Source organism: Ambystoma mexicanum, chromosome 1q, assembly GCF_040938575.1.
Source record: "Ambystoma mexicanum isolate Mex_15411 chromosome 1q, UKY_AmexF1_1, whole genome shotgun sequence".
In the NCBI taxonomy this organism is placed as follows: Eukaryota; Metazoa; Chordata; class Amphibia; order Caudata; family Ambystomatidae; genus Ambystoma; species Ambystoma mexicanum.
In genome coordinates, this window is record NC_090922.1 from 704059999 (window position 1) to 704085176 (window position 25178).

General features: G+C 44.1%; 1 long non-coding RNA gene across 2 annotated transcripts in view; it reads right to left on the reverse strand.

Moving 5' to 3' along the window:
- LOC138535639 (uncharacterized) overlaps nucleotides 1-25178 on the reverse strand; it is a 369207-nt gene that overhangs the window by 202496 nt on the left and 141533 nt on the right. Inside the window, exons 1-2 of one of the 2 annotated variants that reach the window (XR_011284887.1) lie at nucleotides 24623-24650; nucleotides 22279-22322 (exon numbers count right to left, since the gene is read on the reverse strand). This is a non-coding gene — a long non-coding RNA (uncharacterized lncRNA). Of the gene's footprint in view, nucleotides 1-22278; nucleotides 22323-24622; nucleotides 24651-25178 lie in introns of those variants that run through there. The other variant, XR_011284886.1, reaches the window with a different exon arrangement.

The following is a 25178-nucleotide window of genomic DNA, read 5'->3' on the forward strand; positions in this document are numbered from 1 at the left end:
TAGAGATTCTGGGCACCTCCAATTTTGATCTAAAGTCGGTGGTAGGACGGCATCATTTTGTAAGCAATGCTGCATAATGTGTTTGTGTGACAAGAGATCAGTTGCTTTAGCGCAAATAATAAGACCCTTGTGGAGGGTTGTCTGAACCACCATCTCTGTGCAGGCCGTTCATGTTGCAGGGATGCTAAACAGACTAGTTTTTAAGTCAACACAAGGATAGCAGAAACTGGCTGCTTTAAACCGAGATTAACAACCATACAACCATATCCAAGATCAACGTGCATGCTGTAACATGATTTTGATGAATGCCTTCTCCGTTTTCGGCCTGGATTTTTTAAAAAATTGTCTCCCTTTGGGATGGAGGGGGATCAACATGGCACCTCACTTTCAGCATCCTACCCCCCATCATCTTAGTTGCTGTATTCCTTTATATTGTAGTCACTCCCCACTCAATGCATTTTACATAGACCGTATTTAGTATGCTCATTTTGCAGACGCCGTTTTAAAACACTATTTGAACGTTGCCAGATGAACCAGCCATCACAATTTATACAGCATAGAAAAGGGCCTGGGCAGTGCCCCATTGCTCATCTGAATGCATTGGATGTGAGGACCTTTGGCACACCAGCCAGGTGTCTGCCCGTCATCTAGAAAGGGGGGATAACCATAAAGTAGATATTGAGGCCCCAGCTTTGGCAAGATATTTTGTAAATGCGTCTCTGGTGTGCACACCAAACAGCTGGGAAGCCTAGGAGATGCCAAGGAACTGCATCAATGGCAACGAACCCAAGGAAAGCGAGGGATGATGTTACATGAGCTTCATCTGTACCGGTAACAATTAGGGAGCGCAGACCCTACTTTTAAGCAAACTGATTCCAGTGTCCAATGAAATAAAATGAGTGGAGGGTCAAGCTGAAAAAGGAAACCAACAAAAAAGGAAAATATCAATAAGGACCAAAAGGAAAGACTTTTTTTATTTTCCTTTGAGATCCATTGTCTGGAGATGTTGGTGCCCTCTCCTTCTGTGGAACCCTGGTGAATACTTGACTAAAATACTACTCTGCCACCTCCAATGCCAGTACCATGATTGACTGAACTTTTCTTCACTCAGCTGCATCAGTGTCTTCCCCCAGGCACGCTGTAAATGTTACCGCACCATCAGATGAGTCCAGAGATTCGCCAAAATCTTTAGGTGGCGAGCAGATGTATCTCCTCTGGATGAGTCCGTAGCCTGGAATAGGCATATCACCTATCCAGTTTGCCTCAACCTGTTCCGGGCTGTTCCTTACCTCGCCAGAGGCAGAGCAGCTCAGAAGGCTGCTCACGCTGCCTCATTACCGAGCAAATACCCATCCAAACAAATACAAATAGCTCATGCACTCTCCTTACTTCTAGAGCAATACACTTTGTGCATCCACTTTTTATAGAGACTCATGAAAACCAATACATGTATGGCAAAGGGCGGCCTTGCTTCGCATGCTGGAATTAGTAGTTGTGCCCTTTTTTTACTGCTGCTTCCAATTTGTGTGCCTTTGATATTAAGATAAGTGCTACAGTGTGTGTTTACTTTCTCTGACTTTGCTATTAGATTGGACGGCTATTTATTGCTCTATATACAAAACTGCCAAACATGGTCTGCATGTCCAAATGTAGCGAGGGGGGATAAGGTCTGACACCACGCCGATTACACTCTATATCAAAATGGCAACCTAATTAGACCTTTGTGCGTTAGATGTCATCAATTACTTGAATACACCCAAACTTCCTAAGTGGATTATGCATTGTTGCACGAACAATGAGGAACTCTTGGGAATGAAAGCAACAAAATGTAGACTGCAAGAACTATCGTTTGTAAATAATTTCTTTCTGAGCGCTTGCAATCTTGCTATATTTGTAAGGATGAATAATTAGCATAGACTTCATGTGAACCTAGTCAGTCTAAATGATTTGTTTGTAGCCGAGGGACTTACAGTGGCCAACTAGAAGCAACCATTTGGATCAATATGCCTGTATGAACCTTCCCAAAATGGCTGCCGCAATGTCTCTCTTCAGACCAATGTTCTGCATTGAGAGATGATTGCCCCATTATTACCCAGTGGCCGGGCTCAAACCTTGATGGATTTCTGACAATCAGGAAATGCCTGTGCCAGCATGCCTGACCATTGCCCCACAGCGGGTGCACTTACAGCACCTGATCAATCCACAAACCTTATGTTACAGAGGTTGGCATTTTATATTCATTGCGTTTTTGTAATCACTACCAATGACTCTCATTGATCCCCTGGGAAAAACATAACCTATTTTGTGAACAGTATCATCGCAATGTATCATTGATAATATTAAACTAATTAAGGCTTGGACCACCCGCCCTGCCCCCCACACTTCAGGAGGTTTCCACAGGGAAAGTCACACGTACCATACAACCATCCACCTAGAAATAATTGACACCCATCCTTACATGCTTCAGAGCAATCCTTATTGTATTCACAAGTATGTTTATTATTTATTTAAGCTTAACAAGGTTGTATTATGAGAAGGAAGGCCTGTCAACTATTGAAAAAAACAGAATGTGATCCAATACCAGGTTGGGGTTGTGGAGTTAAATGTGAAAGGGAAGTGGTATTAGAGGGGCAGAGATTGTGGCTTCAGCATACAAGGAAATGTTGACATTGCTGTGCTGCTTATTTTGACAGCGTTTTACACCACTGTCAGGCCAAGTCAAAGCTCTGAGAGTAAAGAGGAGAGAGGGAAGGATGGGGGTGCAGGGGAGGATGCAGAGCATCCAAGCACGTGTCAGTGAGTCAAATGACCTAATGATGGGCACACCAAGAATTCACTCATTACCTGGGCATGCCACAGCCTGTTCAGCTCTTTTTACATCCTCTTCCCAGCTTCCAACCACCCACAAACCCTATGGTACGTAATGCCTTCCAAATGTCCTCCTACAAACAGTTCCTTTATTCCCAGTAATATCACATTTGGCGGACAACCACACCAGGGACATCAATTCTGCCAATTCACCTATCTGCTCTAGCACATCAGATTGTGCTTAGTAGCCATCTCTGTTTGGATATATATATATATATATATATATATTTAAAACTAGATTAGCCTCAATGCGCTCTACCTCTAAAAATAGCTGGTGCTACAGGGCAAGAGCTGGCTAGGCTCTAAACATTATAAACTAACAGCAAATACCCACCATAGCCACAGGATGATCGACGGCTATAATTGAGGGAATTTGCCAAACGCCCAAGCACTCTAGACCAGACTTGAAGTACAAAAATAATTCATTTAATACATACAAATGAGTGCACACATACAAGATAAAAATTATCATCTTCATAAAAGTGCACACCAGAAGTAGCACAAAACTCCCCCTACCGGGTTCCACGCGTTCCGCTCGTTTTAAGAGCTTTCTCAGGCTAGTTACCAATCCTCTGTTTTCTCGCAAACACTCCGCGAAAATCGGGTGACAGGCTCCTCCCCCTATGCCTGTTGGGTCATATGACCGAAAGCGATACTACCATCCCCATAGATCTCTATGGTCTACAGAATGTAAGGGCCCACCATGTTGGAATGGGGGAGAATTACCTATTTATAAAGGTGACAAATAAGGCAGCCGATCTTCTACTTCCTCATTTTTCCATTACTATATCTACTTCTCCCTTCAAATATAGTTTTTCACTTAGAATGATATAAATATGCCACCCCCACAGTTAAGGCGGGTGTCATGAGCCATAGGAAATCTGAGAATTCTATTGCTAATAACCTTTTACTTGTTGGATGGATTTCGGTGATATTCCATCACAAGCACACCCAGACTGGAAATTACAGGAAAGATTCATTAAAAAATGAAAAAGTTATTAAGAAAGCAAAAAAGCACTGTTTTTGGTCTACTCCCATTTCCATTTCATAGACATTTTCAGGTCTTTTATTTCATAGAGAAAAAGTCAAAATTGTGTCAAGCCGAAGCGCAAAAACCACTGGACGGAATTGGTCCAAATAAGAAACAACTTTGGCACAAAGAGGGATTAATGCGGCTACATCGGAAAACGTAATTGGGAATGAAACTGCGTCACACGAAACGAAGAGGGATAGGGGTAGCGGGAGAGAGCTAGGGAGGGAACAAGCAACAGAGGAGAGTAGGGGGACCTTGGAAAAAGGAGGGGGATGTACAGTGGGCATGGCCGAAGGCCGTGGCTAGCGGCTTAATGAAACCTATTGCTGTAACATGTACAGTGGCCACAGCTGAAACCAAGGCCACTGGCCATGGTCGAAGTCCTTGGCTAGTGGACCCCAAAGAAACCCATCAGTGAAACATGTACAGTGGTCACGAAAGAAGTCTATGGCTAGTGGACACCAAAGAAACTTATAGGTGCAACATGTACAGTGTCCAAGGCCGATGGTGTATGCGCCATAAAGTCGGAAACTAAGACTATGTCGCTCATTTTTCAGGTAGCTGTGAGCTTGATATGTTTGTATTTCTGACAAACAACCTCTTTTGAATGTTTTCATGGCGTGGGTTCCCAGGTGCACTAGCTTCACAGATTACCATTTCTCAATCACGTGAGTCTGTTTGGAACACATTTACTTCTGTTTCACTCTGATTTGCTCCACTGTGGCTTGTGCGCTTGCTGGGGAAGCCCTCAGTGCTGATTTCTGGATGCACTGGTGTTCCATTGTTGTCATGAAAACTGTAAGATTCCCTGCTTGCGCCTCAGTCCTGTGAGGTGGACTTATTGTGGTAGGAAGTGCTGTGCAAGCAACAAATCGAATCAAAGCCTTAAGGCAACAGGCAAAGCATAGTAACCTAACACAACATAATACAACATAACATAAGAGAAGCATGCCTGGCTGTCACTGCATAAAGAAAGACTAACATCTGGCCCTCCATGCCCTACCTTCTGTTTGTCCAATGTGCATCTCTGCCTTTCACGTAGTCTATTGAACCCAGCCTTCATAGGTAGATCAGGCTATATTTTCTCTCTGTAGACGGTTATGTATTACAACTAATACCAAATTCCTTTTGCCACTACATTCAACCTGTAACACCATATTTTTATCCAATGTATACTGCATTTTTACTTGCTCAACAGTGCAACACTATATGTAATGTAAAACATTTCTACTGAATTAGTGTGAATGTATGTTTGACATAGCTAACACATGTCTATGTGATTTGCATGTGACTACATATTATTCAGCGTGCATGTGCTGTGTTTGTAAAGTATAGCAGAGCCCTCAACTGCAGACAGTTGCCATTGGGGTTGATAGACTAATTAATAATAGCCCGCTCTCACTTGAGCAATGCAATCCACAGAACATGGCTCAGTCCCTTGAAAAATTGATGAAGTGGTCACATAGTCACACAGTCACTGACATAACCCAATCTCTGCATCTGAACACTCTAAGCAAGTATGGGTAGTATAATGTGCTTAAACAAGTTATCTATGCTAGTAATTGAAAAGTCCTAAGTACTTGTTGCATGCAATGTAATGCTCTTCTATTTGCTTCTTCTATTTTCACATTTTATAAGAGTAGCGTCTGCAAAAGTGCCATTTAGCCCACAATGCTCTGAAGCATAACAATATTTATAGGGTATTTATAAGGCGCACAATACAGCAGAAAGTGTATACAAATATCAACTAAAATAACATATAATAACTTACAAGGGTAATAATAATTCTCTCGTCTGCACACAAGGCCAATCTGGTATGGCTCACAGTGGGGGAGATTCCTTTTGGCAAGCTCTACTTTTGTGTCCACTAGCACACTCGGCACACAGCCAATTCCTGACTCTTGCCATTTCCATCAGCAGGCTCAGCTTTACTAGAGCCACCCATGACTTCGGCCATCAGAAGGCAGGGATCGGTTAGTAGCCACCTAACCCCCCAGGAACCCTTGAACACACTGCAAGGTCATCACGCATTCACAAAATGACTTAGCTTAATACCACCACCGCACTAGTAATGACCTCCATGAAACTTCTGCTGGCAACTAAGGGAAGTACTTCTCTCTTCCTGTGATTACATTTTATTCTGGTCAAAACACTGAAAAATATACAATCGATATCTCTCATGTTTATGTTTTGATTTACTTGCATGTTGTCAGCTAAGTCTGTACGTTTCTGGCACCCTGACTTTTCCCACTCTTCCCTTTCACTCTCACCTTGGCCCCCTTTCTTTTTCACTCCACAGACCACAATCTGGATGTCACTCTGAGAGGGAGTTGCTATTTGCTATTACATGGGCAAGGTTCAGTGCTTTGAGACCACTAAGGTGGTGATGTGTGCATTATAAAAGACTGACATCATAAATTATCATGTATAAAGAGTAGCTTTGAAAATGTTCTACTGCTAGAACATCAAGACATCTGATTTCAGGTGTCTCAACCAGATTACATTCTGGTCAAACCCTTTAAGATTTTTTTCACCATAGTTTATTCAAGAGCACATAGGGATGGAGCTCATTGCAAGTCTTATGCAGCCATCAGCGAGACAAGAGTTTGTTGCTGGAGGCAGGCTTCAGACGTGTATGGAATGGAAATTCATTGAAGTGGATTTAGAGTATCTGAGTAGGAAGAAGGTTAGGTACAGGTAATACTCACTGGAAACTCTGTCAGAGTGGTAGATCTAGTGTAGTTGTAGTCTATGCAGTAGTGTGTGATGAATTCAGTAATTTGAAGTGGCCCAACAACAAAAGTGACATCAGGTGCACGTTTTGGAAGAGGGAATCCCTGAGCGGTAGAGCAGCATACGAAACCAGAGACACTCAAACACACACGCAACTCCTATTTTGTATGACACCTGTAGAAATCTAAATACAGCAGAAGTGATTCTTAGAGGCAGGAGGAGAAGCCAGACATTCTGTGTCTAAGTGGCTGAATGTGACACATGTGCCATGAGAAAAACAAAACGGTGTCCAGTTGCTGCTTCACACTAGCAAGAGGAGCCGGGGATCCCTGAGGACAGCCTGTGCAAGACTCACACCTACATGATTTGTGTGGAAGGAAGAAGCAGAAATATGGGAAGGTAAGTAATACACAAGTCAGTGTCAATCTCCTGAGGTGAGTGGACAAGATATATACCATCACGTGAAACCTGGAAGGTGGATCAGGGAATACTTGGCGGTAGCAAGTCACACATGAGTTTTGTGGGAGGATACACAAATCAGTGTCCCTCTCTTGAAGTGAGTGGATGGCATATGTGCCAACAAGTGACACCTGGGAGAAGAAGAGAAGATCTGAGACACATACTTGTGTGATTTCTTTGGGAAGAAGGAGCATAGATTTCGGGAAGAAGGTAACATTCATTGACTGTGACTGACAAAGTAGGTTGCACTTTCACTTCCACCCACTAACTCCGAGGCAGAAGGGGAGGTGGTGCAGATCTTAGTTAATGAAGATATTTCCACCCACTAACTCCGAGGCAGAAGGGGAGGTGGTGCAGGTGGTGCAGATCTTAGTTAATGAAGATATTTCCACCCACTAAATCAGAGGCAGAAGGGGAGGTGGTGCAGATCTTAGTTAATGAAGATATTTCCACCCACTAAATCAGAGACAGAAGGGGAGGTGGCGCAGATCTTAGTTAATGAAGATATTTCCACCCACTAAATCAGAGGCAGAAGGGGAGGTGGTGCAGATCTTAGTTAATGAAGATATTTCCACCAACTAAATCAGAGGCAGAAGGGGGAGGTGGCGCAGATCTTAGCTAATGAAGATCGGCAGAAAAAATCATATGGTGTAGATGAACAGGAGGAGAGAACATTACTTGTCTCTATCCCTGCCGCTCCAGTTCACTGATAAGACAGGCAATAATGATAATGGTGACTACATGCATAAGAATGAAGACAAAGATTGCGACCCATCATAGTCCAGACGGGAATGAGCATTGCTGTTGGAAAGCAGTAATACTTAGGAAGAGGAACATAAAATCACTGTTATATCATTTCATCCCCTACATGTGTACAGTTGGCAGGATCTAATTTGGATACCATATGCTGCAGCACTATGCACATACATGGGAAGAAATCAAAATATATGATGTGCATTCTTTCCCCCTCCATCAGACAAGCAGCATATTACCACCAGTCTTCACAATTACCTCTGTAAATACATTAACTCCGTCATTGTTACCCCCCACCTCCAGCAATGTATAGCAGTAATCCCTCATTGCTCCAGGCCAGTTTTGTTGAAGTGTTTGAAAGTGGCTAAAATATCTCAAGTCACATGACAGACAGTTCCTACGTAATGCTGTGGATGCAAAGGAAATGCATTTATGAACCGCCCTGATGAACTAGCATAATGAAAGTCAATAATGACTGGGATACCCTAAAAGTGAAAGATGCTGAGATACTGACTACCAACATGGCAACACATCAATCAAAACACAAAAGACAGTACTGTCGTGATAGAGTGTTGTAATTGGAAAATGCTATAAAAACATTTTATTATGCATATAAAAACTTCAGAAAATCACAAGCAAGACACACAAATAAATAGTTTTCGTGCTGATCAAATATGAACATGTACATACAAAGACAAATCATAAAAGTAATGTGTGGTGGATCGCACATGGGATATGTATGCACATATAAGGTATAAAACGGTGGTAGATCTAATAACATTTATGCAAAGTATATCAATTCTGTTTGGTGAAACAACCCAGTGTGAATATTAGGATTAGAATTGATACATATTGACATCTAGATTGGCCAGATTGGGATCCATGGCAGTCCCCTCGATCGCTTCATAGATCTGATTTTGAAATCTGAAGAAATTCTGTGTGATAGCAAACACACACACAAACAAAATGTATTGGGTTCAGGGTGGTAGTGAGTCTTACCCAAAAACAGATTTCACTAAACCGTGCAAAATAATTACATTAGTAAAAAGCACCTTTTATTGCATAAAATACCTGCTTTGACTGCCAAATCGGAAAACAAAGATTAGCTATGTCAATAGCATGCATAACAATAGTTGTCACTGTACAACTTAAGGACCTCATTGGCCACCTGTTGGAATTCTACTTTGTCATATTGGACAGGCTATGTGAAAAGTGTAATACCATCAAATATCACATATTGCTGCAACACTCACAGCAGAGATCCAGATGGGCCATTTCTTATTCTCTGTTCAAGCACTGTGCCTTTTCAAGAAGGCCTCCAGACAAGGTAGCCATCACAATGCATCCCTCAGTGAGGTTCCCCATCGCTTGCCTGCTTCAGCTAACCCTGTCCATCATGGTGAGGGCCCTTGCTTTGGCAGGTGATGCAGATGCGGCACAGGGACCTGCTTTCAACCTTACATGGTGATCCATTGGAAGTTGGATTTAAAGATAACATTAATTACCTGCTGGCTTCTTTAATGGACCAGTGTTTCAATGTTAAAATGACAAATGTTCCTTCACATGTGTCAGGTGAGGAGGACTACTAGCAAATAACACACGGAGGAGATACTGTAAATATGCAAGAATGCTTTGCTTCAGTGCTTGCAACTTACATCAGAAAAACACAGGTAGCAGAAAAAACACATTCACTGGTAATGTTAAGCTCAGGATTGATGGGCTGAAAGGGTGGTACCTAATAGGACCTCGTAATCCGATGCTCTCTGCGTAGTGAGGGTCAATTTGGATCTTTCCAGAATGGCAAAAACTGTGTGCTCCACATATATCACACATCTGTTTGAAACTTTTGAGAGCAGTGCAGGCCCTGGCAATAGGGAAGAGATACTGTAGGACACCCTCTTCAGTGGTTCAGAAACATGAATACGGACTGGTCACAACAGGAACAGACAGACCATTTGCTTGATACCTAGTCACTTGACATTCACCTATGGAAAAGGACAACAACTTAGTACAGTACAGCAAGTGGACCATTTGGCCAGCAGCAATTGTGCAAATTTCGGTTGAATATTTAAACTGTACTATGCAAGGGTGAAGTCTGAGGTTTTTTTTAGTGTGGCATGGGCTACTGCCCCTAACCACATGAAAAGCTTCCCAGTGATGCATGTTGAATAATTCGTATTTATAACAATGTCAGTCACTTAAATGTAGAAGTTTATGAAATTATATCTTCTCATAGCCAACAGATCAACTAAAATGCTGATAGTAATTTCGTACTAGGTAAAGGTCAGACACCGAAAGATGGGCCTGGTTGATCTGTGGTGTGCAGGGATTTGGGAAACAGGCAGCTCTAGCATTGACTCAGAGGCCATGACCAGTTGCAAAATTACCCACACAGCCATTGGCTATTGTTCCAGTAATGTTTTAGAATACTACTATTGTTTGCTATGATCAGTAGCACCACTTGTGAAAAGAACTCAGGCTCTCCCAAAGAGTGCAGCCGCCCTTAAGCTTTGCAAGCTCTCTCATAGGGTATAGCCACACCTTAAGGATTACAGGCTGTGCCACAGACTGGTGCCACCCTTTCAGGTTCACTTGCTCTCTCACTTGGTGCAGCCACCCCTTAAAGTTTATGGGCTCTCACACAGAGTAAAGTTATTGCTTACGATTCATGGGCACCTTCACAGGGTGATGTCACCTCTCAGCTCTCTCACAGGGTGCATTCGTGACTTACAGTTCTTGGACATTGCAGCAGAATGCATCCACCCCTTAAAGTTCTTAGGCTCTCCCAAAGAGGACTGCCACCCATTAAAGTACCGTGGGTGTCGCACTGGGTGCAGTCTCCCTGTACAAAACATGGGCTCGCCAATAGAGTACTGCCAGCCTTTAAAATTCATAGGATCTCTCATGTTCATGGGCTCTTCTACAGAGCGCAGTCACCCATTAAAGTTCAAGGGGTAGGTGAATGATTAAAAACCTGAATGATAAAAAACAATTCCAAGTAGGCCAAATATTCAATGCATCGTTTACAAGGAAAACAATGTTTTATTACATGCAAAAAGTACCAGACGGTCTCATAGAACTGAACCAACAAGGAGCACGCCCCACCCAAAGAAGTTACATCTTTCATAACGGAAAACCGAAAATTAACAAAACTATGCAAAGTTTACAACATGTTCCCGCACTCCCTATTGGCTAACACGTTATAATTATCCCCTGTAATCCATTAAACTATTGCTCACACATTATCTAAAACACATTCCCCCAAACACGTGTCCTACTACATCATCACTACGAAACTCGGGAATCAATTGAAAACCAGGTACGTTGTTGCCATGATCCATTTCTTTAATGAGTAAATATTCCTAACCATCACATGATGGGGACCCCTCCATCAGAGCCTGATCAAAGTGTGAATAGTGAGGTCAATTCTGCTTGTATAATGCAATGGGCCTCCTCACTATACCAGACATTGTGGCAAGCACAGACAGCTCATTGCCCTTGTAGATAAATGTATTAGCATCAGCTCTGCTCCTCTCTTCCCAAATCATGGTTCAGCCCTAGAACTTCTCCCCCCTTATCTCTCTGGGAACCTAGGTACCCAATGGGGGCCCTACCCTTATGTTTGAATTTCCCTTATTTACTTATCCGTAGAATGTAGCGCCTGGAATTAAAATAGGATGGTTGCTCTTCAGGTGAAGGCAGTCGTGCTCTAAATCTTCACCAGGCCTCTTGGCTTCATAGAACCCCATGCCCTGCTCACATGAATTCATCCTTCAAATGCCACATCCCCACTTTTCCTCCCTGGACCAAACATTCCTTTCCCAGCTCCTCCGAGCTTTGCAGCTACACTCAATTAGCTATTATCTTCTCTCTAGGGTATAGAAGGGGGTCTTATCAACTGGACAGAGCTGCAGCTCCATGTTAGGCCTGTTTCTCGTACTTCACAATGCATCCTGTATTGTGCCCTGAAATCCAGCATGGTGGCACTCGTGCTACCGTAGCCCCTCAAACTTGTACTGCAACACTTCTCTCACTCCATTTCACATGCCTACACTCACCAGCTACCTACTAGCACATCTCTTGAAATATAAGATTGTATATTACAGCTATATACAAAATACATCACCCTGTCTTTAACCTCTGCAACCACAATGTGAATATATTGCTGCTCTTTCTGTGTTGCTATGTGATGCTTCTAATATGTGTCAAAGCTACACCTGGATACATGCACATTCTTCCGTGCCCAATGAAAACTGCTAGACCTACTCCACCTGCTAATAGGTTTTGCCCAGTCTAAATCTCTTCACCTTCCTGGGACGTTGCATTTGCATCCCAACATGCCCCCCTTTAGTTAATACTCCATTAACTCACCCAGCCGCTTCCCTTCTTCTGTAATGATCGTGTTTGGGCACCCAAACATTACACACGTGATGTAAAATTGTCCCTATGCGGGGACATTCTTCTGGGGTACACATCATAAAGCAACATTCTCCATCTCCTACCAAATCCTAGCAAATGTACCCAATACTCCACATAATTTTCTGGATCAGGTGGGGGGGGGTAAGACTATGTCCCCAGGGGCCAACTGATTTTTCTACTCTTACCATCTGTTGCTCTATTTCCCAATTCCATTCATCGGTCTCTGTGTACACATGTTTTGTGAGGGGATCAGCTTTACCAGTTGTGATAGACACCAATATCACCACACTTAGGCAGTGTCTTGGAGCAACACTTTGCAAAGATTTGACAGAAACAAAACATTACAATAAAAAATACCATGATAGGAACTAGCACCTTCTCTGCTTTATCCCAACCAGGACAGAGCAAATGAAAACATTGAATCAAACCAGTCTTCAGAATTCACTCCAGCTTCCTTTTCCATGCCAATCTGCAAATTGTGGAGGGCTCCCTATGGCATAGTTTAAAGATCCATTGTCCGCATAATTTGGGGGTGTGTATGTGCAGTAAGAAGCTCCTATCTTTTTGCACATGCTTCCATTGCCAGGAAGACCAGGGCGCTAAGAAGTCGAATCGTATTGCTGGGTCCTATATATAGTAAACACAAGTGGAAAACGACGCCCTGATGAATGTCAAAAACGTGGACAGAAACGTTTACAAGTTGGGCTTCAAATGTAATGAAAATGAGTGTGAGCAACACACTCAAGTGGTTATAATCCAGTGTTAGATTTAGACACGGATTGTTTGCTTCACACTGCATCAATTGTGTATACATGTTTGTATTAATTTGTGGGTTTATACAATTTTTTTAATAATGAATTTTGGGTATTAGTCTATTGTTGTATCGGTCTTTCTGTTACAAAGAGTTATGGCACACACTTTATAAACTTACTTTTGTATAACTAATGTTCAGTACCCATGAGGAAGGAAGGCTCTGAGTGCCCCATCATGGAGTTAGCCGTTGTGACATTAGTTGCTCAAGAGAAACCATAAGCAAATCCTGGTGCATTATTATTTTACCTGTAATGTTTTGTCTCCAGATAAAATCCATCAGTTGAAGTGAGCAAATCCACCCACAAATCCTTCACCTCTTGGCGTGCCTGACCTTGTAATTCAATTATCTGAGTGAGCGGTACTGTTGTGTAAGGTACTGCTAGCTGCAATTGTTGTGTAGCTACCTCAGGATAAGCCATGACTTCCAGCCCTTCTAAATACAGTGCTTCTTTGGTGGCTCTGTCTGCGGCATCATTACTGAGTGAAACAAAGTCTGTGTCTTTGGTGTGGATTGTGCATTTCACTACTGCATCTACCAATAGGTGGGATAAGGCATACATTATCTTTCTAACAATGCTGCATACTGTACAGGTGTCCTATCGACCCTCTTGATCCCTCTCCTTCGCCATCTGGTAACCCGGAATGTACTATGGATGTGGCATACTCTGAATCAAAATATATTGTTATTAGACACCCTTGTGATGGTTCTAGTGCCTCAATCAGTGCAATTAGTTCTGCTGCTTGTGTGGAATAATGTGTTGGTAACCTCTTTTTAACTGCTACTTTGTACTCCCTGTCTATGAGGTGCACTACCACAGCACCTGTATGCCTGTGGCCAGTCTCCTGATTAATCGTTGATGACCCATCAACGAAAATAACCTCCTCCTCTTCCAGTGCAGGGTTCACTGTACAGATCCTTATAATATGAATGGAAGGGCTGGATAATAGGACCTCGTAATCCGATGCTTTCTGCGTAGTGAGGGTCAATTTGTACCTTTCCAGAATGGCAAAAACTGTGTGCGCCACATATAATTTTACTGAATGTAGTCTTCGTGAAAATACCTCTTCAAAAAGTAGTTAAAAACAACCAGCTGAAAAGTAGCCAAAAATATTTTGGTGCTAGGGTGATAGGGTTGAGAAGGGTGTAGTTGGCTTGTGATTGCCTGGTTTAGGGTTATGATAGGGGTTGGGCTAAGTATAGGGGTTAGATTAAAGAAGTTGAGGTTTAGATTAAATGGGTTAGTGTTAGGTTAGAGGTTATTGTAAGCCTAAGGCTAATACAATAAGAGTTTGGATAAGTGTTAAATAAAGGACTAGGGAGGTTGGAGAGGGCTTGTGATGTTGGTGTAAGATATGTTAGGGTAAACCTAGTGGTTAGGGTAAAGTAAGCATTAGGGTAAGTGGCAGAGTTGCAGTTAGGTTAAAGCTAGTACAAGAGCAAGAGCTTGGATTATGGCAAGGGAAATGTACTTTGTGGCAATTTTGCGATGTGTTGGAGATAGGTTCACTGTACAATTTCTATTTATTTTGTATTGAGTAACATGCAAATTAAATGCTTTAGCGTGCTGAAGGCTTAGTGTTCTGTAAGTGTTCAGGGTGGAATAGGAGTTGCAATTAGGTTATTCGACTGTTTAGTAATGAAGTTAGGGTGATTTTGAAGGTTTTGTTAGAGATTTGGGTCTTATTTAGGGTTACCGCCTTGTACTTTTGTATATTTAAAAATAGTTTTTTGGCAACCTTATTACTGGCAACATTTTCACACTTCGGATTGATTGTATTGAATGACTTATCAAAGAAGGGCACCTGGTTGATGCCTTGCTCTGCCGAGTTGGGTAATATCGTATATAGAACAAGATGAGCAAGGTCATGAGAATCTCACTGCTGAGAGAGGAACAAACACTCCTGAGTGGGTCTCACCTTCACGTGGTGGAGACCAACTAGTGCAAATAGTTTGACAAGTATTAGACAGGACAATTATGTGCACTGCAATTCAGATTCAAGTTATTTGCAGTGAGTGTTTTCGGTACACTTAACTGAGTGAGACAAACGATACTTCAATTTTTGAGCATATTCACAGTAAATTAACCAGTTTTCATAGAACAAATGTTGAGTATTTGTAGCATCATTCTCTTGCTTCTACATCCTCTACAGTATCCTTGGGAAGGAGACTAGAGAATTTAGTGTAGTAGTCACATAATAAGCGGCATAAATGTGTCAAAACAATGTAAGGTTGAACAAGAACAACACAAACAGTACAATAGGTCAACACGACAGTGTTTCGGCCAGAGGGTGAGCTAAATGAGCTTGGGTGTTGTGGCGTTCATCAGAACGGGATATTCCAAGGGTAGAAGGCTCACAGTGAGCCATTCCGGATTACGCGACTGCAGACACATCCAGCACATTGCGCTCCACACTTCCTGCCAGTGAGCTATCCATTCCCACGGAAATCCATTCATATTCAATACGCCTGCCTCATTTATTAGGCCACCTATAGGAATGGCCACACCACAGACCTGAAATCCTTCCAGTGTACTTAGACACTGCCACGCTTCGAGCCACTGCGCTCCCATGATCCAACTGCTTACGATACTTCTAACCATCCACCGTAACCACGAAACTGAACACGCACTCAACACGATAAAAGCCCGAGAAGGCCTGGAGAAATCAATGGTCTTCTGGAGCCTATTACCACTGTCAGTGGCGGGAAGGGCTGGACTCCTCAAAATGGTGGCATTACCACGACTGCAACATTGCTTTAGCAACATTCCATATAACGTTCCTCCACGATTCTTTAAGGAACTAGACCAGCTCTGCAGGCGATTCCTCTGGCAGGGAGGTAAGCACAGAGTCGCACTACAAGTGATGCAGAGACCCTATGAAAAAGGAGGCCTGAAAATGCACAATTTTGAACTGTATTACTTGGCAGGACAATTGCGAAATGTAGTGAGTTGGATAGCAGTCGAGATCACGACGGACACCCGACTCCTACAACCAGCCATCCCACAAATGCTCCTCAGGGATCTACTCTGGACCCCGCAAAAACTAACACAAAACCACCCCTATTTGGCGAAACTTGGAGTTCAGCTCTGGAGACGGGCATGTAAAACCATGAAGGTAACGGACCCAATCTCCCCCCAGATCCCCGTCGCAGCAACCATGGTGGGTAGACCCTGGGGACAGAAGGAGGTAAGAACTAAGTGGAAAGCCTGCAGAGTTGCCACATTGGAGGATGTGATGAACGACCAGTGGTTCCTGACATTTTCCGAATTGCATGAAACCACGGGGCTGCCTGCCGGTCAGATCATGCTCCACAGAGCAGTGATAGGGGGGCTCATGACAAGATGGCCTGATATCAGTAATTAAGTAACAGAACACAAAACTATTGAAAGCTTATTAAATGTCGCTGAAGGGGGCCACGAAATCTCGAGCCTTTATGAAACTACTGAACACTACAACCAACGATGAGCTTAAAAGTAAGTTGAAATGGGAACATGAACTGGGCTCAGAATTTGAGGATTAGACATGGGGAACCATGATCCACTACCACAAAAGGGTATCTACAAATGCCAGATTGCAGCTCATACAGTTCTATATCACCAAAAGAGCGTACCTCACACCTGAGGTGATCTTTAAGTTCAAAGGAGCGGGAAATAAGGAGGGCCCTAAATGTAATGAACCAAGTGTAGGAATGACTCACATGTTTTGGGGATGTCCGGTGATACTAGCCTTCTGGACACAGATAGCTGCAAAGGTGGGAGTGGCAGACATTGTCCTGGACATACAAGCCCCAGTAGCATGCATCCTGGGTAGATATCAGAAAAGCCGAAAGAACAAACCATTGAACAAACTAAAAGATTTGATGTACATACTAGCAAAGAGACACATAGCCATGGGGTGGAAAAACACCAGGAGTCCAAGTGTGGCACAGTGGTGGGAGGACCATCGAAAGTGGGTGGCGGCGGAAACAGGGGCATGGGAGAATGCACTCTGAGAACAGAATCTAGACGTAAGCGAAGACTTGCAACAGTGGGTGGCACTCACGGTGTTGTTACTTACCTCGACTATGGACAATACTATTTATTTATTTATTTTTGCATTTGTAAAGAGCACTGCAGCCCTTAGGCATTGAGGCGCTATGAGAAGGCTTAGGGATGCTTGATTCAGGGTTACAAGAATGCGGCCCCAGCAGAGACTTGAAAACAGAGACTAGTTACGGTTAACAATGGACATTTTCATGACAGTTTCAATACAGTTAGGCAAAAAAGCAGTACATTGTCAAAATCATGTTACAGCATACATAACATAGGTTGTTAGACAAAGAGTCTAGTTTTGATGGCCTTCCTGAAGGTTGCATGGGAGTCAATTCCCCTGATGGAAGGGGGAAGGGAGTTCCACAGCGTGGTTACAATGTTAGGGTAGCTTGTACCGCCCGCTTTCACTCTGCAGGTAGAAGGTACAAGGATTCTGTTGGTATAGGCCACTCTGGTGGGCCTAATGGGAGTGTGCAGGCTGATTCTTTGAGCTAGGTAAGGTGGAGCACGACCGTGCAGGCACTTGTGCGCAAGGGCGAGTGTTTTGAATGTAATTCTCTACTTGACGGGGAGCCAGTGGACCTTCCTCCTGACCTCAGAGATGTGGTCATGTCTTGAGATGCCTGTTGCGGCCCTGAGGGTTAGTTGTAATTTGGCCAGGTTTTTTTGGGAGGTGCCTACCAAGAGGGCATTGCAGTAGTCCAACCTCGACCCAATTATTGCCCTAGCTATGGTGAGGCAGTTTGGTTGGGAAAGGTAAGGTCTGGCTGCATTGAGGAGTTTAGAATGGTACGCTGCAGAGGAGGCAAATTGCGTTGACCTGTCTATTCATGGATAGGTCAGTTTCAATGTATACGCCCAGCGTCTTGATGACTTTGGAAACAGCGATAGGGATGTTATCTACTGTGAAAGATTGGTATTGTTCATCTAGTTTCCTCAAGATGGAGGGGGCCCCAATGAGCAGGAGTTCTTATTTCTCGCTGTTGAGGCAAAGCCAGTTTTTGGCCATCCATGATTGGATTGTGGAGTAAATGGCATTGAGGATTTTGAGGTCAGATATATATTCACCATCGCGGGGGATCAGCACCTGAGTGCCATCAGCATAATTAGTGTATGAGAGACCCAGTGCGTCAAGAATTTTGAATGGGGGCCTAGTGAATAAATTATAGAGTGTGGGAGCTATGCACGATCCCTGTGGGACCCCACACTTGATGAGGCTGGGGTTAGCGCATGAGGATTCTGAGAAAACCTTCATGACTCTATCCTGCAGGAAGGAGGTTATCCAAGCACAGGCCCTCGGGGAGATGTTGGCTGCGGTGGAGAGGTGATGGCAGAGGGTCTTGTGGTCCACCAAGTCAAAGGCAGCGGAGAGGTCGAGGAGTAGGAGCAGCGCAGGTGCGCCCGCGTCTCTTAGGTCGTCCATTTGATTTTTTAGGTCGAGCAGAGCTGTTTCCGTGCTAAGTCTCGGCAGGAAACCGGACTGCCGAAGACCTAGGAGGTGATTGTCTTCAATACATTTTTGGACTTGCAGGTAAGCTGCATTGTCAAGCATTCTAAGCAGGAAGGGCACCGTGGTAATGGGCCTGTAATTTCCAGGGGTTGAAGGGTCGAGAGAGGGTTTTTTCAGGAGCGGCCTGACCCAAGCTTCTTTGAGTCCAGTTGGAACGTGTCCAGCCTGGAAGGATGAGTTAATGAATGCTGTGATGAGGGGGACCAGAGGGGAGGCACAATCTTTAATGATCTGCGCTGGGCAGGCGTCACCCTTGCAATTGGAAGGTTTAATGGAGTTAAGGAGAGCAGTGACTTCAAGTTCGCTCATGTCTTTGAAGTCGAACATGGGCGCGGGGGTGGACAGGGCTTCCACCCTAGTGGTACTGTTACAGTTGTCAAGAAGGTTGGAAAGGGCATTTTGGTGTGCTAGGATTTTGGTGTGAAGGGTTTCCAATTTGTCTAGCATGGCATTTTGAATTTTGTTGCACCAAATGTCATCTTTTAGGATGGTCGGGGGGGGGAGAGCAGGAGACTCCAGCTCTCAGAAGATAGCAAATATTTCCCTAGTTCCTGACTTGGCACCTTCAATCCTGGTGTTATAGGAGGAGGATTTAGCCTGAATGATGGCTCTTTTGTAGTCTTTGGAGGCAGCCTTAAAAACAGCTTTGGTAGTATCATTTGAGTGGTTTTTCCAGTTAGTTAGAGCAGCCCTTTTTTTGTAGTGAAGCTTTAAGAGCTCCTCGGTGAACCAGGCATTAGAGTGCTTAACTTTCTTAGCCTTTTTGAGGGTGAGCAGGGCTACTGTGTCCACAGCTGAGGTGATGACTTCATTGAAGGTGGATGCTAGGACTTCCGGGTCATTAGGGAACGTGTGTTTAAGCGCGGGAAACGCGAGGTAAGGGGCAATGTTTTCCATAGTGAGTTTACGTGAACTTCTCGCAAGAGCAGCTGGGAGTGGGATAGTTGATTTCGGAGGCCCGTTGGAAGAGAGGTCAAATTTGATGCAGTGGTAGTCCGACCATGGGATGGGTGAGATATCAGAGATCAGGAGGGAGCAGTTGTGGTGTGACACCCAAATCATGGGTGCGATCTTTGGTGTGTGTGGGCTGCGAGATAGCATGGGAGAACCCAAGGGTGGATAGGGCTTTCTGCAAGACCATGGCATTGGTGTCCCTAGGGTCATTTAGGCCAAGATTGAGGTCGCCTAAGAGCAGAATTTGTGACGAGTTTTTGAGGTTGTCAGAGAGTGCATAGGTGATGGCGTTGTGGAAATCTGAAGTCAGGCCTGGTGGGCGATAGATGACATGGAGCGTGATGGTATGGTTGGGCATGAGCTGTAGTTTGAGAGGGAGGTAGTCTGAGTTGTGACTCAGCTGACCTCCAATCTGTCTGAGGGCAAGCGTTGCCCTGGCGATAACAGATACTCCTCCACCCCTTTGGTCTACCCAATCTTGTCTGAAAATGGTGTAGCCGGAGGGGATGGCAAGGGATAGGGAAGGGCCAGAGGAATCTTTAAGCCAAGTCTCTGATAGAAAGAGCAGATCAAGGTTGTCCATGGTGATGAGATCATGTACATCCAATGGGTGGGTTGGCAAGGAGCGTACATTGACTAGAGCATGTTTAAGTGGAATGTCATTGCTAGGGGGCATGGTGCTAGGCATGGCAGTGGGCAACACTGGATGAGGTGCAGCAGGCATGAATACAGGCGATGATACAGTATTAGGCATGGCAGTGGGCAACACTGGATGAGGAGCAACAGGCATGAACACAGGCAATGATACAGTATTAGGCATGGCAGTGGGCAACACTGGATGAGGAGCAACAGGCATGAACACAGGCAATGATACAGTATTAGGCATGGCAGTGGGCAACACTGGATGAGGAGCAACAGGCATGAACACAGGCAATGATACAGTATTAAGCAAGGCAGTGGGCAACACTGGGTGAGGTGCAGCAGGCAGGACCTGTTGGTCAGAGGCCTGAATGTTCACATTTGTCTGATTACTTGCTGGCGAGGGAGGAGACTTAAGAGCGTAAGGAGGTGTGGTGTGAGCGCTTGAGGCAAACGCCTTAAGCACGCTTGTAAGTTTGGGCAAAGGGTGCGGATAAAAGTTCTGGAGGCGCTTGGATGCCTGGAGTGGGAGAGGTAATACTACGACGGAGGAAGCAGGGATCCGCAACCGGCACCTGTATTGGTGGATCCCTAGAACTGAGGGTGGTCCGGGGTGGGCGGAGGGAAGAGAGTTGGTGGTTACACGTGATAATGAAAGATAATGTATTGATGATCATAACCAGTTTGGCTTATGTTGGTTGTAAAATCTCAATAAAAAAATTCAACAACAAAAAAAAACGTATGTAATTACAATCATCATGGTTCTGCCATGGGGATTTTGTATGATATTCTGCATCGCCATGGCAGAATGATGGAAGTGGTGTTCGGAAGTCTTCAAAACATCGATACGGTAGGCCAACATCGGGCAAACTAGAGAAGGGGAGATTCTTGCCTTAAGAAAGTAACATCTCCAGCTACACTGTACCTGTTGACTTTCTTAAGAGCTTCATGATCCCTCTTGGCTTTTCCCAATGCATCGAGTATTCCCTGGCCTCACGATTTAAGGCAGAAATAAACTCCATCATAATTTTCCCCTTGAACGAACTGCACCCGATCCTTTTGTATTAATTGTTCCGTTTCATATCAGGCAGAAAAGTAGTGGGCACATACACGGTAGAACGTATTATACACACACACACATGTTATGCCAGGGTACATTATGTTGCAAAGGAAAGTAGCTTGTGACGACTGCCCTAAACGTTTTAATTTACATGCAAAGTATTTGTGATTTCTTTAACACTTTGCAATGTCATGTGTACATGTTTTGAGCTAGTTGAACTATTTAATGAGATATGGTGAGAGCAAATGCGCTGGGGGGTAAGGAGAGCTGAAAAGATGGTCCATTGTAAAATATTTAATCCAAGTTGAACGTTAAGTAACAGGTTATTGTAATGCGTAAGCGAGCGTTCCGATTTCTCACGTGAATGAACTACATCTTTACACCCATTCCCAGGCTTCAGCATAAACGTTGTGTGTGGACTGGATGAATATTTTAAAGGGTGAGGGAAGGAAACAGGTTATTTTTTAAAAGTGAACAGAAAGTTAAAGTGGGTGTCAAACTGCTTTATATTGACTGTTTGAATATTAGAAAGTGCTGCCATGGGGATGCAGAATATCGTACAACACCGGTGCATCCACATTCATTAAAAAGCTAAGGATTATAAATATTACGAACAGAATTGCTTGAACATGGGTTTAATCATTATGTTTCTTGTATCAACCCAAAATGGAGAAGTGCCATTGAGGGAAGAAGTGCAGGCATGAAGGCAGGGTGCACCGAGACCCAAAAGGTAAGTCAGGGAGCAGGGGGCATAAAACGATTGAGGGAGGCCATGGGGTGTTGCCACACAAAGAGCATGATGGTGGAGGCAAGGAGCTGAAGAGGACCAAGGGTCACTTATGCAAAGACCAGCTTTTGTCAGGTCCAGGGGGCTGAGGGGAAGGGAAAAGGGGGTAAGGGCAGGGGAAGAACATGAAACAGCTTGTGAGCAACAAATGGTAAGCATACAACAGGGGAGCAGAATATCGTACGAGACGAGATCCACCTTGCAGATCTCAAAGCTTACCTTGAGGCAGGAAAAATACGGTGCTTGCTGTACACTTTGAAAAACTGCAAAAGAAGAAAATAAGGTAAATTATGGGCACGGGCGATGCAAAAGAAGAACATGAAGACAACTGCGCAAGTTATATACATGGGCGCTGTAGGACAGGGATGGGCAGGGGCGGATCTACAAAGAAGATCACTGGACAATCCCAGGAGCAGAGCTGTTGCGGGCGAGCTATCACGTTATATTTTCATTTCAGGCTGTATGTATGGCTGTAGCATCGGTCTTCCAGAAATCCAAACATGTCATACCCACAGGTGCTGCATATGTACTCCTGGATGGATTCCAACTGAATTGTCTGTCAAGGATCTGGAAGTTAGATTCCATACACTCATATGGCCTTAATATGAGTTTGGTGGTATTACATTTACGTTACCAGTGCCTGCATGATGCAGAGTCATGTGAATCCTTCTGTTAGTCCCCATTTTGGAGTGCCATGGGACTCCATGGGCACCTGTAATTAATACATGTGGATATTACTGCAAGCAATAATGCGTTTGTGGGAAGGTAGCTACCATGACACAGAAGCAAGTCTCGGGATGATAGCTCAGGAGCAACGTGCTCGCCTTGGAAGCAAGACGACACTGAGCAACAAAGGTTCAACCCCCGGGTCTTCGCTTAGAAAGCTCTGGGTATTCAGCATGTTAAAAATAACCAATAAAATAAAACAAATATGTGAGAAGTTGAGTTTCGGTAACAAAACTCAAAAGTGTGGCAGAGCGTGGAAGCATCCGGTACTGGGGGCCCAGGGCTGCTGCGGTTTATAGCGGCACATCCAAGGGACGTGGTGGAAGTTAAGAGCCATGACGTGTGTGGGGGGAGGGGGAAGGACAGTGAGGAGTTTGTGGAGGGAGCTTACCTTGCATGCTAACATTGGCCCTTTTGCACTATGTGAGTGTGGGGGGTGTCAGGTCTGGACTAGGCACAAAGGTAACTGGGACCCAGGACTTGCCATCATTTATATTTATTGGAAACTAGTAGGATTGTAGGCTTGGAATTCAATTCCACAACAATCATAGTCAAAACGTGACCGTTTTCCCCTGCACACTTTTGCGGTTTGGTGTTTCTTTGTGATAAAATCAGATGGATATATATACTTTTGTAAAACATGTTTATGGGTCTATGTAAATAGACTCATTGTCAGCACTTATTAAAGATTGCAAGCTAAATCTACAACCACACTACAGAACATCAGTTAGGTATACACAGGCCCACCATCTGGAAAATGGCAGCAAGGGTCGGGCTAGGACAAACATGAGCACCAAGGCACCTACACAATGGCCCATATTTACAAAATGCATTTCCCAACTTCGTTTTCAATAAACAAATGCGTTTCCAGGTGCTGTAATCACTTTGTCTTGACAATCTGTGGAAACGCGTCCATTTTAGAGAACTTTGGGCTAACAACACTTAGTATGCACAGGCACAACATCTGTAAAATGACAACACTATCATCGAGAACCAGGGTCGGACTTGGACAAAAATGAGCAACAAGGCACCTACAAAATGGCCCATCTTTACAAAATGCAGGGAAGAACATGAATCACAAAGCTTACCTAGAGGCAGGGAAAATATCGTGCTCGACTGCAAAAGAAAGTAATACACTAAATTATGAGCACAGCTGCTACACAGAAGAGAATACTAATATTAGAACTGCGTACTTTGGGCACGTGCGCTCGAGGAGAGGGGCGGAGCTAAAAAAACACGGACAAAAATGAACACCAAGGCACCTACAAAATGGTCCATCTTTACAAAATGCAGGGAAGAATATTAATCACAGTGCTTACCTGGAGGCAGAGACAATATCGTGCTGCAAACTGCAAAAGGAGTTAATAGAGTAAATTATGAGCACGGCCGCTACAGAAGAAAATCGGATAACAACTGTGTAAATGATGGGCACGGACGCTCGAGGACAGGGGGTGAGTTACAAGAAGATCACTGGCCAATCCCTGAACATAGATGTTGGAGGGCGGGCTATCACATTAGCTTTTCATTTTGGGCTGTATGTATGGCTGTAGCCATCAAGTGGGCGTGACTCCGAAGATTGCCGAGCACTGCTCCCTCAATCTACCATGGCCCGCAGGATAGCATACAACACCAGCACGCAGCATGAAAGCTGCCGGTTTCGGAAGCAGTGATGCTGTGGCAGGTCCATTGCACAACGAGTTAAAGGCTACCAGGACAACAATGCAGCCCAAACCCTATTCTCCAGCACGCCAAGTCAGAGTGAGAATAATTAGCCGCTCCACGAATCCCAATACACTACAAAAAAGAATAAAACACCAACAGAAAAACATTTCCTTACCCAGTGCACAGATAAACCATACGGCCACCTTGAAAGGAGAAAAAGATTCAGGAACTGCCCATTTCTATGTGTGGGCAGGGGTGTGAACTTCCTGGAGCATTACCCAATCAGGGATGGCTAGTGGCTTTAAAGAGACAGCTGCAATAATGGTTTCATTCATTCTTTTGCCAGCCTTTGACAGAGGAGGTGGTGTGTGAAGGGCAGCATTTCACCTGCGAGCTGAATCCATGCCAGAGAAAGAGAAGAGTCCTAAAAGAGGGAACCAGATGAGGACTGACAGATAACAAGAAGAGTCTAGAGAAAGACTGTTATGAGGTTATTTGTAGCTGGAAACAGAAAGTAAATGGCATTTAATTACTAATTGGCTCTCTCAGGCATATTTGTGGAACCTCACATCCCACAGAGTGGCAAACGAGGAACTAGCATTTCTCAGCCATAGCTGCACTAATTGCACAAGTTGCTGGAGATGTAGAAGAACGGTGAGAAAGCACAGCCAGGGGGATTCTGATAGAACACCTCTCAGACCTTTGTAACATCTAGATGTTGGCATACATTT